General features: G+C 49.9%; 1 pseudogene; it reads left to right on the top strand.

Annotated features, from left to right (window-relative positions):
* The first annotated feature begins 1,535 nt into the window (after positions 1-1,535).
* LOC128826847 (interferon-inducible GTPase 5-like) lies at positions 1,536-7,975 on the top strand (annotated as a pseudogene).
* Positions 7,976-12,595: the final 4,620 nt, after the last annotated feature.

Consider the following 12,595-nt stretch of genomic DNA (forward strand, 5'->3'; position numbering starts at 1 on the left):
TCCCGGACATTGTGAGTGCTTTACAAATTCCCCCCCGGACGCTATTTTTAGCACACAAAAGGAGGACATGTCCGGGTAAATCCGGACGAATGGTAACCCTACCCAGAGCCCACACCCCCAGCCAGAGCCTGCACCCTCTCCCATACCCTACTCTGCTGCCCTAGCCCGCAGCCCCCTCCCACACCATGCACTCCTCATTTCTGGCCCCAACCAGAGACCTCACCCCCTCCCTCACCCCAACCCCAATTTCGTGAGCATTCATGGCCTGCCATACAATTCCTATTCCCAGATGTAGGCCTCGGGCCAAAAAGTTTGCCCACCCATGATTTACAGCCTCCGGTTCAGGCCTCAAATTTGGCACCAGGCCCAATGCTCCAGCCTCTCTCTTGCTCTCTCTCTCTTTACTACAATAACCAGGCTCAATCAGTTTATTAATCAAAGATTATTAGTCAAAGATTAATCAGCACGATACAGAAGGGTATCATTGATCCAGGGAAGTGATACTACAGCCTGAGCCATTCTAACTACTTTTCTGAAATTCCCGCTTTATATTCCATGCTTGTTTACAAAAAAGGGACAATGGAAATTGCTGTCTCCTGACCATTTGTCGAGTTTCTTTCATGGCATCTCAATTTAAAAATTTGATACGTTGAAGATGTGTCAACAGGTCATCCTTTCATCAATCACAGCCAATACCTGTAACAACAAGTCTAACAGAGATGGCACTATCCTAGACGAACCTTAATGAATGAAGTTTAGTATCCTTGGAGTCTGTTGTATGAAATGCAGTTGTTCATAGATCCACGTGGGTCAGGGATTGGCTGTATCTGCCTGAGGTGGGGTAACTACAGTGCCTGAGAACAGTGGGGACGTTTTGGCAAAGTCAGTCAGGTTGTAACATCTCCAGAGCAGCACGGCCACCTGTAGAGTTTCACAAACATTGGTTCAATCTGGATTCTCCAGTGGCCAACAGACAAAGAAAGAATTTTGGGGATAAATAAGCTGAGTTTTCACTGACTCAGGGCCTCCTCTCAGATCCAGCAAATGGATGGGACCGTGGGGCCAAGGGTTCCCCAATCCTTAGGGAAGGGCTGCAAGGATGAAGCCTGCTGAGGCCCATAAGACTCAGGGCTTATTCTGAGCAAAAGCTGTTATGAGTTTGTGACCCCAGAGAAACCCGTGGGTGGGGTTTGAAGGGCTGCTCCCAGCCAGAGCTCAGCTCCTGTTGGAGTTGGGGGATCTCTGGTGAGCTTATTAGCATGTGAGTAGATTCTTTTATTGTTTTTAATAGATTTTCTCTATAATGTTTTTACTTTACGAATAAATGTGCCTGTTCAGAAAGAGCAGTGTGGTAATGTGACTGAGGCAATGACACTGTTTACCCCGTCTAAGGAGAAAGTAAACAGGCCTGCTAGGGAGTCCCTCCTGTAGGGCAGGGAGCTGCACAGCCCATCTGTGACCTGCTTCCTTCCTTTCGATATTAATCAGATCAATGTCTCAGTTCAGTATATAAGGAGGAGACGGGGGTGAGATCACACAGCTGGAGACTGGCCCATCTGTTCTACATCAATAAAGCTCAGAAGAACTGAAGAGTTTAGGGGCTAACGGTGAGAGATTCGTTTCTGGGTTGGGGCTTGTTAAACCATAGGTGCAACCAGGAGGGGATGAGGTATAACAGAGCGAGACATGCCTCCCACAGTGTAGTAGGGGGCACTGTGCTGGAGGGAGCAGGTCAGCAGTTAATTAGGGGGTGCTCTGCTGCAGGGTGTGGGGCTCCATAGGGGGTGCTGTGCTTCAGGAAATGGGGTTGGGTTTCACTAGGGGCGCTGTGCTGAAAGGAGTGGGGTGTGGGGCTCAGTAGTGGAAGCTTTGCTCCTAGGAGAAGGTGGTGGGCTCACCGGGGGCGCTATGCTGCAGGGAACGTTGCCGAATGCTCAGCAGTGAGCACTGGGCTTCCGGCAGCAGGAGGGAGGTCTGGGGGGGATCTGTGCTGCAGCGGTAGAGTCTCGGGAATCAGTTAAGGGCATCATGTTGCACGGAGGGGGTGGGGGCTCAGTAAGGGATGCTGCGGTGCAGGGATCGGGGATGGGGGCTCAGTAGGGGGTTCAAAATTCCAGGGCGGGGGCTCAGTAGAGGTTTGGGGACATCCAGAGGGGGCACTGCGGTGCAGGGGGTGGGTAGGGCACATTTAAGGACTGCTGTGCTGCAGAGAGTGAGGTGCAGGGCTCAGTGCGAGGTGCTGTGCTGCACGGAGGGGTCAGTAGGGGTCATGTGGTGCAGGGAGTGGGATGGGGGGGCTCAGTGTGGAATGCCAAGCTTTGGGGTCGGGGACAGAAGAAGTTTGGGGATGTCCAGGGAGGAGGGGCTGTGGTGCAGGGCGGTAGGCAGCAATATATGAAATGGAAAAAAACGTGGTTAATGCAGAGTTCGGGTTTCCCAGTGATAGCTCCTGCCCTTCCAGAACACCAAGCTCAGCAAATCTCTGACATCTGAAAACGAGCAATAGAGATTGTTAACCCAAGGACCCCCACAGCGCCACAAGGGCTGGTAACAATTGATTAGTCCCCTGATCTACAGAATGCAAAAGTCCTTAGCTTAGTCAAGAGAGGGAAAGTTTGAGCCATTGTCCATCTGGCCAAGCCACTGCAGTGAGCCAGCCGTGCTGATAAGGACTCCATTTCTATCTCTGGCCCCCAATCTTTGTCCTGAGGGGCGTGTGTGTGTGTGTGCGCACGCGCTCTTGGGTGTTAGTTGTGAACATCCTGGTCACTGGGGCTCTCGTTGCTTTTCCACATTCTCCACTGATACAGGTCATAGAATATCAGGGTTGGAAGGGATCTCAGAAGGTATCTAGTCCAACCCCCTGCTCAAAGCAGGACCAATCCCCAGACAGATTTTTGCCACAGATCCCTAAATGGCCCCCTCGAGGATTGAACTTACAACCCTGGGTTTAGCAGGCCAACGCTCTCCCCCTTCAGCCCATCCTTTAATGACCCTTTACCATCCAGACTGTACAGTCACACATACACCTCAGGTCTTCTGTCCTCTCCAAAGACTCGGGAACAGCTTTTTAACCCTTTACACTCTGTGCATAGCAATGCAAAATACAGAGGGAAACTGAGGTACGCATAGGAATCATAACAATATTACCCAAATCCCCATTTCATCACAGGGACTTAATACTGAATGAGAGGTGATATGTAGGGTAGGGACAACTCATGAAGAGCCTTAAAAGTGAAGAGAAGCAACTTATGTTTTATACAATAGAGAAGATGGTTGCAAAGACGTAGGATGAGGGATAGCTCAGTGGTTTGCACATTGGCCTTCTAAATCCAGGGTTATGAGCTCAATCCTTGAGGGGGCCATTTGGGGCAAAAATCTGTCTGGGGATTGGACCTGCTTTGAGCAGGGGGTTGGACTAGATGACCTCCTGAGCTCTCTTCCAATCCTGATATTCTATGATTCTATTGAAAGCCTCATGGGGAGAAATTGTCTGGATTAAATTATACTCCCCTTTGTTTATTTTGCTTTATGCTCCATTTTTCTAGCTTTCAATTAGTAAGAAGAAATTGTTCTGAGTTTATTCTTTGCTGATTGTATTAATGATTGTTCGAAGGATAGCAGTTCCATGGCTGTAATTATTGCTTTATCCCCTTGAAAAAGATTCCATGTGCTTCTTATAAGCATAACATTTTTGGTGGAGAATTGCAGTGGGGGAACAAGGTGAGATGCCGTGCTTGCTGTAAGAATATAAGAGTCTGCATAAAACAAAGTGATCGATCATTATAAAGTTGGTGTGCGCACCCTCGGTCGTAGCGAGCCGAGTAAAATAGGAGGAGAACTTAGAGTTTCTCGCTCTAACCCAGCACTGGAGTAAACTGTGAAGGATATAGGAGTCTCAGGAGGTATTTTCTGTGTGAGACTCAACTCTGAAGGACATAGGAGTTTGGACAGTAGTATTTTTTTTGTGAGTGATATTGTTGTGATCTCACTATTTTGAGAGAAATGTTTAAGAAAAGGGACCAGGAGGGGTGGGGGCTAGTTGAGGAGCCCACCCTCCTTGCTAAATGGGTAGTAGAACAAAGCCTGTGCCCATGGGAAGGGACGGTTCAGCGAGGAAAGCAGGATTGGGTCCAGACAGGCAGGCAGGCAACAGATAAAGAGACTGGAAAACTTGTTGGGAGCCCTGAGGGGCAGAGTGGCAGGAGTAAGGGAAGCAGTAAATCCAGGCATGGGGAATTCAGATCCCTGGAACAGTACCTGAAATGGTGATTTCTGAGCTGATGAAGGTGTCATTTTGGAAGATAAACAAGTGATTTAAGGACAAAAAAAGAAGTTAACTCTGCAGAGCCTGGAGGGGATTAAGCAGCTGAATGTTGTAAAAATTTTGGAGGCAAAGAAACAATCTGATTTAAATCATTTGACTATGAACAATTTAATCAAAGTTTAGTTTGGCCAGAAGAAGACAGGTCTGGAGCAGAGAGGTAGATCTTTGAGTCCTTAGCCTAGACATGGCAGTGGAATTTGTGTTTGTGAGCAGAGTCAGAATGAGCTCTCCCCTGACATCTGGTGGTGAGCTGTGGAAAAGGACTTCAGGGGCTGATCTCGTTTGCATAGGCACACCCACCCTGCCTAGCATGAAGGGACAGCTTGCCCAAATGGTCACTTTGGCTGCTGTGGGATCCCCAGTCTCTTTGTTATCGGGCAGGAGTAATAAAGCGTTGTTATCCTGGTTATGTGAATCAAGGACAGTAGAACTGTACTTGGCACTTTAAGACGGAGGGCCTTGCCCTCAACTTAGTAGCACTCGCTAGGGAAGGGCTGTGGGTTCCAAAGACCAGTGGATTGAGAGTGAGGTTGGGGATAAATATGGTCACAAGGAGGGGGTTGGCAGTCTCAGGGTATAAAAGCAGGTTTAGCTTTGATTCCAATAGGAGTTTTGTTACATGCTGCAGAACTGAAATCATTGATGCTTAGGTCTGAGAATTAGACTAACTTTAGGCTAGGGGCTCTGAGTATATGAATCCTGAGGTTGCCCTAATAAGAGTGAAATTACTAAAAGCTGGATATACTGCTGAGCAGCTAGCAGAACCCCCTGGAGAGGTGTTGGAGATGCAAGGGGGGAGGGGTCTAAAGCATGTTTGTATTGTGAAGGGAACAAGCCAGCAGAGGGTGAAAGGTTAAGGGAAGTAGAAGAGGGGATCAGGGTGGTCACAAGGGAGATCAGGGTATGGGAAGGCAGAGGGAGTCAATAGGCAGACCGCAGGCCAAATCCTGCCTGCCAGATGCTTTTCAGGCTGAAGTCAATCTGGGGCTGGAGCCGTGCGGAGCTGTGCCCGCTCCCCAGTGCAGGACTCCTCCAGCAAGGGGCTGGCAGTTGGGCCGGGATGCGAGGCACAGTGTGTCAGCCGCAGCTTCACTGGCAGCAGCACAGGGATGGGAAGGGGGGAGCAGCAACATTTCGGGGGGGACGTCTCTACACACCCCTGAGGACAGCCTCATGTGTCTCCACTATGCCCTGCCCTGCCAATCAGGGAGCTATGGGGTCTGACATGCTCACTCTGCAGCCCAATCAGAGGGCAGCACTGTTGGGGCCCTAATCCAAATTCTTCTCCACTTTCTCTGGAGATGGCAGGGTCGGCGGGCCTTGGAGCCACCACTTGTGGGTCCCAGGCCTACTGGACAACCTGGCTGGTAAGTGCCCAACTGGGTCCCATGGCATCCCCTTGTGCTGAGACACCAAATGCAGCATCCCCTCCCCGCAGCCCCACCCCAGCTTTGTGCCCCCCACCCCCAAGTGGTCCCCAGAGTTCCCCACCACGGCCTCATGCCCCTCACCCCCAATCAGTCCCTGGAAACTCCCCCACCCCACCCACGTGTCCTCCCCACACCCTGTACTTCAGGACTGGTTCCTGGAGTCCTCTCCAGCCCCACCTCCACCCCCACCCCAACTGGCCTCTTTCCCTCCCCAAGCAGCCTCCAGTCACCCGTTACTGCCGGGCCCCCATAATTTGTACCGCCTTCCCCCCCCGCCCCCCCCCCCTGTCGGCCCTGTTTGCCAGTATATATCTATGCCTGTATTTTCACTCCATGCATATGGAGAAGTGGGTTCTTTCACAAGAGCTTATGCCCAAATAAATCTGTTAGTCTTTAAGGTGCCACCGCACTCCTCGTTGTTTTTGTGGATACAGACTAACACGGCTACCCCTGATTCTATGTAGTACATGATTACAAACTAAAAGCAACAACTCTACTTTCTATACATGTCTCTGTGGCTTCTTTCAAAGTAATCACCTTAGGGTGGTATTGTAATTGCTGTGAAGCACCATTCCACTGGAGATCTTTGGTAGATCATTTCCCTGCAGCTCAGCTGGGGTAGAGGGAAGAGATGGCAGGGTCACTGCAGTTCATCAGCTGGTCATGCTAGGGACAAGCTGCAGTGTGTGTATGGGAATGTTTTGAAAATACAGTGTACTGAGCAGGTGGGTTTGAACTGAACTTAACTGTTGCTTTTCCCCCCTTTAATTTAATCAAACATCCCAGAGCATTTGCTATTGCTAAAGGTTGGGTGTTTGCTTCTAGGAAAATCAGCCTGTGTTAAACTTTATTACAACCTCATACAGTTAAAATTGATGTCAACATGAACCTTTCCCCCAGCCAGTCGCAGGTTCTGAAGGAAAGGGGTTGATCTGATTTATCCTGATAAAAATAAATCACTGGAATTTTTCTTTTCCTTTTTCTAAGATCTGTGATAAGAGCAACTGAGCCACCACCAAAGGCTGCCATGGCTGGTAGACTCTCCAGAAGGGAAATTGAAGCACTACAGGCCGTTGTTGAGAGAGGAAACCTCACGGCAGCAGCTGCTAAACTTCAGGAGAAGCTGGAATCATTAGAAAACACCCCACTGCACATCGCCATCACGGGAGAGGCAGGTGCAGGGAAATCATCCTTGGTCAACGCCATCCGAGGCCTGCATGATGACGATGAAGGAGCTGCTAAGACTGGGGTGATACAAACAACAATGGAGCCAATGGCTTATCCACACCCCAGACTCCCAAATGTGACAATATGGGACCTGCCAGGAACTGGGACACTGAGCTTTCAGGCAGACAAATATCTTAATCAGGTAAAATTCAACAACTACGACTTCTTCATCATCGTCAGTGCTACGCGCTTCACTTTCCACGACATCACCCTGGCCCGCAAGATTCATGAGCTGGGGAAGAGGTTTTACTACGTGCGCTCCAAAGTGGATATTGACTTGAATTCTGAAAAAAGGAAAAAGAATTTCAATGAGGCGAGAACCCTGCAGAAGATCAGGGAGGACTGCATAAAGAACCTGAGAGAAGCAGGTGAGGCCTCCCCGTGGGTTTTCCTGCTCTGCAACTGGGAATTGGCCAACTATGATTTCCAGCTCCTGCAGGAGACCCTGCAGAATGAGCTGGATGCTCAGAAGAGACACGTTTTCATCCTGGCCATGCCCAACATCACGGCAAAGATCCTGGAGAAGAAAAAGGCTGAACTGCAGGAGCATATTTGGGAAGTGGCCCTATTGTCATGTGCTATTGGTGCTCTTCCTGTTCCAGGCCTCTCTCTCGTCTGTGATGTAGCCATCTTGGTTTTTCACATGAAGTGTTACTGTAAGGCCTTTGGCTTGGATGATGAGTCTCTCACTAGACTGGCTCAGCAGGTTGGCAAGCCTGTTGCAGAGCTGAAATCTGCTATCAAAAAGTCTCCACTGGCCTCAGAAATAACAAAAGAGTTTGTACTGACTGTACTTTCCAGATCTGCATGTGGAGCACTGATGGTGCTGGAACTTGTTCTGGATTTTGTACCAGTCCTTGGCTCCCTGGTAGGGGGGGGATTTCTTTTGTGACCACGTACTACCTGCTGCAGAGCTTTCTGGATGAGGCTGCAGAAGATGCTCAGAAAGTTCTGACCAAGGCTCTTGAACCCAGAGCTGAATAGTCCATATAATAGCACCAAGACCGCCTATGCATGCCCACAGAAAACCAGACACACCTGGCCCAGCCCTCTCAGAATCTCTAGACGTGGGTGAGCCCAGCAACAACAAAACAACACCCTAAACCGACAAACAGCAGAGAGACCGACCAGATCAGATCAGATGGGATTCTGGTGAATCAAAAGCTTGTCCCTTCCACCAACACTATATGTCAGGTTAGATGGTTTCTTTTCAGGCAAAACTAACTGCGATGGAGCTGGTCTCTAAACTAGGAGAAGTGTTCTGAGAACAAGACAATGCCCCAGTATCTCTGCTCGGCGCACTCACCCTGGCCTCATGTGAAACAGAGTCTGTAAGTAACCCCTGTGAAGTCTGGTACAACTGCGTCTTCAGGGCTAGATCCATGAAAAGGAGTTAGGTGCCATTTTAACCCCCCAAGTCCAGCCTGGGGCACCCTGGGCATTCAGAACACCACTGCTCAGCTGCCACCTGACACTGTAGGTGCCTAAAGTCCCTCGACAGCTACATTTCCACCATTATAGTCCCCAGGTGCCTACGTTTCTGCCAGTGAGCAGGCGCACAGCCGCATCACACCTGGGAACCTGCCTCACGCCGACACCCCAGAAGGTTCCATTCCCTCGTGTCTGGCCTGCAGGGCCTGATCCCGGAGTGTTCTCAGGACACATCTAACCCCACACAAAATGGATGGAGGGGGAGGTGGTTGTCAGGACTCAGGACCTGCAGCAGAGCAAGTCTCTGGGTAAGCTAATGAGCACAGTCAGCCTGTAGCAGGCTGCCTAATTGGCTCCACGGCCTGATTGGCTGGAAGAGTCGACAAAGCAGCTCTCGAGTCCAGCAACAGCAGCAGGTCAGCAGCTGCTCAGAGCGTTCACCCGCGGCTGAGATGGCTCCTGCTCATTCCAAGCCTTGCTCCTGCCTTGGACCCAGCCTTGCCTCACGCCAGGTAACCTGGTTCTGACCCTCGGCTCCAATTCCTGCCTTGGACCCAGCCTCGCCTCACGCCAGGTAACCTGGTTCTGACCCTCGGCTCCAATTCCTGCCTTGGACCCAGCCTCGCCTCACGCCAGGTAACCTGGTTCTGACCCTCGGCTCCAATTCCTGTCTTGGACCCAGCCTTGCCTCACGCCAGGTAATCTGTTTCTGACCCTCGGCTGCAATTCCTGCCTTGGACCCAGCCTTGCCTCACGCCAGGTAACCTGGTTCTGACCCTCGGCTCCAATTCCTGCCTTGGACCCAGCCTCGCCTCACGCCAGGTAACCTGGTTCTGACCCTCGGCTCCAATTCCTGACTCCGGCTGTGACTCTGGGCTCTGGCATCTGGCCTCTGACTCCTGCTCTGAGCCTGGGCTCTGATTCCTGGCTACTGATGCCTGCTCCAACCACTGGGCCTGATCCTGCTCTAACCGCTAGGCACGGCCACCCATGTCCCAGTCACTGACAGTGGTGGTGCCTCTCTAACAGTTTAGTGCTTCAAGCACTCTCCTGGCGTGGGAAAATCCAAGTTGAAATCCTCTCTCCACATGGGGGGAACTGACGGCGTATTTGACGGATTAAAATATTTTGATGAAATGACGTTAAATTGAGAAGGAAAGTCAGCTGGAAGTTGGTAATGCTTTGGGCAAGACACTGTGAACATTATGCCAGGGTTTGCCGAGGGGTGATCCTGTTAGGAAAATGAAGAGGTTGCATTCGTATTGATTTTTTAAATTAGTGATAAAAGTAAGAAGTAAGGATAATATTTGTCATCAAGCGCGCTCATGTTACCACAAATATGTGAAATACACCTGGGCTGGCAAGGCAGGAAACTGGGTAGAAACTGAAAAATGTCTGATAAGAACAGTTGGTCACGGAGTTAAATAATCAGCAATGTAGCTTCTGGATCAATGCGGCACAGGCCCAGCTCAGCCACACACAGAGATCCTGCCACAATTGTAAAATAAGGACACCAGGATGGCAGGTTTATGGAGCTGCTCCAGCCTGCCGGAGAACAACAGTTCAAGTGACTCCATGGTCCTGCAGAGTGGACTGTTCCAACACATTCAAACAATGTGGCAAGACTTTGTATAAAACTCCATTTGAAAGTTAAACTGGACATTTCAGCAGCCAGCAAAGTGCCGAGGGCAAAGGGCAGCTTGGCCAGCACAGCGTGCAGTGGTGATCGGAGTGCATTGCAAGAGGGGCCCATGGAAAGCAATTTGTGAAAGGAGGTTGCTGAGCGGAGCTGAGCAGCAGATATTCACTGGCTGTCCCAGAATGGTCGTACTCATGGCTATGGCCTAATTGTCCTACACAACCTGATGTGACACCAGGAGTTTTGCACAAAAGAGACTGGAATTTGACATCCCCAAGTAAGAACTCAAAAGAAATGGTTGGGTGGGGAGAAGAAACAAGTCTCATTTTGGTTGGACATTTCCAGCCTTCATCACAAGCATGGGTCATCATTTGATTGGTCCATGCCAGCTTCTCCCAGAAAAAGAACCAAGTTGAACTCACAGCAGAAAGGGGATAAAATGGCCTGCCTCCTTCAGCACATCACTTCCTGAAAGCCAAGAAAAGGAGAAGACTGGAATTCTGGCTGGCCACCTGGGAATCCTCACTCCTGGTGACATTAAGTACCCTCAGTTAGGCACCTCTCTCTCTCTCTCTCTCTCTCTCTCTCTTTTCCAGAGTTATAGCTTGTGCCCTTGTTTTGATAAAGTTTGTAAAGTAGCTTTTAAATAGTGTAACCATTCTGCCGGTCTGAGTTGGCAGCAACAAGGGCCGGGTTCAGTATCTAGGGGTTCTGTTTCAATAACACAATGCAAAACCAGCTCGAGCCCCCACCCAGTGACCTGGGACAATTACATACCACCCCCTGGGTGCCTCTAAGAGGCAATACTTCCCCTCTCGCAAGCACGGGGTATGAGTGTAGCAAAATCCTTTTAATAAAGGAGGGAAACAACGCGGCATTATGTTGGGAAAACACCACAAACAGGGTTCATAGCAGAAACCATGAGCAAAAGACTGACCCCCAAGTAAGTTTGGCAGTATCCTTTTCCCCTCAGGGTCTTAAGTCCAGCAACCCAAGAAATCACCCAAAATCCCAAAAGTCCAATACCCCAAAAAGTCTCATGGGTCCAGCAACCCAAAAAGCACCCAAAACTCCAACAACCCAAAAGTCTCTGTCCCTGGTCAGTGCAGCCCCAGACTTCAAAATTTTATCTGCAGAGTTTTACCTCCCACCTGGGGAGGGGGGGGCACTGCAGTGTTAAGGAGCACCTTACATGGTCCAAGGCCAACCACACACTCACCCCTCCATGGGGTTCTGCTGTGAGCACAATTCCACAAACTGCTCTACTCCACCAGCTGTCACACAAACTGCACCAGTCAGCAACATATCTTCAAGCCCCCCCCATCACTCAATGATTTCACTTCTTAGCAATTTTAACTCTTTAGTGATTTCAGCTTACAGTAGGAGAGCCATAGTGCAGATACACCATTGGCCCAAAGTGCATTTAGTTCAGCAGCCTGACTAGACTTCTCATAGAATTAAAATTAGATCTGATAGTCCACAATGGAGGAGGAAGTGCAATCAATGCCTCAGACACCACCCCCCATCACCTCCAGCTTCCCCCTTCACTGGAAGTTGGAACCCATGTCCCTTGTCTAGTGAGTGCTACTTAGTTGATGGCGAGTCCCTCTGTCATAAACAGTTCCATTGTCCTTGATTCACATAGTCAGTGTAACAATACTTTATTCTTCCTGCCCCAATTAGAGAGAAACTGGGGATCCCACAGCAGTCAAAGTGACCATTTGGGGCTGCTGTGGGCTCATGCTAGGCGGGGTGGGTGTGCCTATGCAAACAAGATCAGCCCCTGAAGTTCTTTTCCACAACTTGCCACAATTCACCACCAGATGTCAGGGTAGTCAATAGTTGCACACTGCCTGTCGAGTTCTAGGTGTATACAGACATCAAATAAGACTACGTGTGAAAGCCTCTTGAACCGTGAGCAGCCTGTCATAAAAATATATGTGTTCTTCTTAGGTGGTTAGGAGTGTTTATCAGTGTCACGGAGTATGGGGGACTCAGGGCCCTGCACCCCTGGCTTCCTGCAATTCACCATGACCCTCAGCCAGCCAGTAAAGCAGAAGGTTTATTTAGACGACAGGAATACAGTCCAAGACAGGTCTTGCAGGCACAGACAACAGGACCCCCCTCAGTTAGGTCCATCTTGGGGTTCCAGGGCACCACAACCCCCTTGGGAGGTCAGAGACCTGTCTCCCTCCCAGCCACAGCACCAGCCAGCTCCAGAGACTCTGCCTTCAGCAACCCCTCCCACAGCCTTTGTTCAGTTTCCCGGGCAAAGGTGTCACCTGGCCTCTAACTCCTTCCTGGGTTCTCATGTTACATGCTCAGGTATTCTCCGTCGGTCAGTCTCCCATCCCCCAATGCAGACTATCCTAGCCACACTCCCCTGTCAGCATTCAAAGCCCACAGTAAGAACAGTCCCAGTTCGTCACAATCAGATCCTGAATTAATATAACTGGTTTGAGTATTGGTTAAAAGGGATAACTACAACAGATCCATTGGGAAGGACACTATGATGGATTGGCATGTGAGGAATTGCTCAAG

Source organism: Malaclemys terrapin, chromosome 21 (assembly GCF_027887155.1).
Source record: "Malaclemys terrapin pileata isolate rMalTer1 chromosome 21, rMalTer1.hap1, whole genome shotgun sequence".
In the NCBI taxonomy this organism is placed as follows: domain Eukaryota; kingdom Metazoa; phylum Chordata; order Testudines; family Emydidae; genus Malaclemys; species Malaclemys terrapin.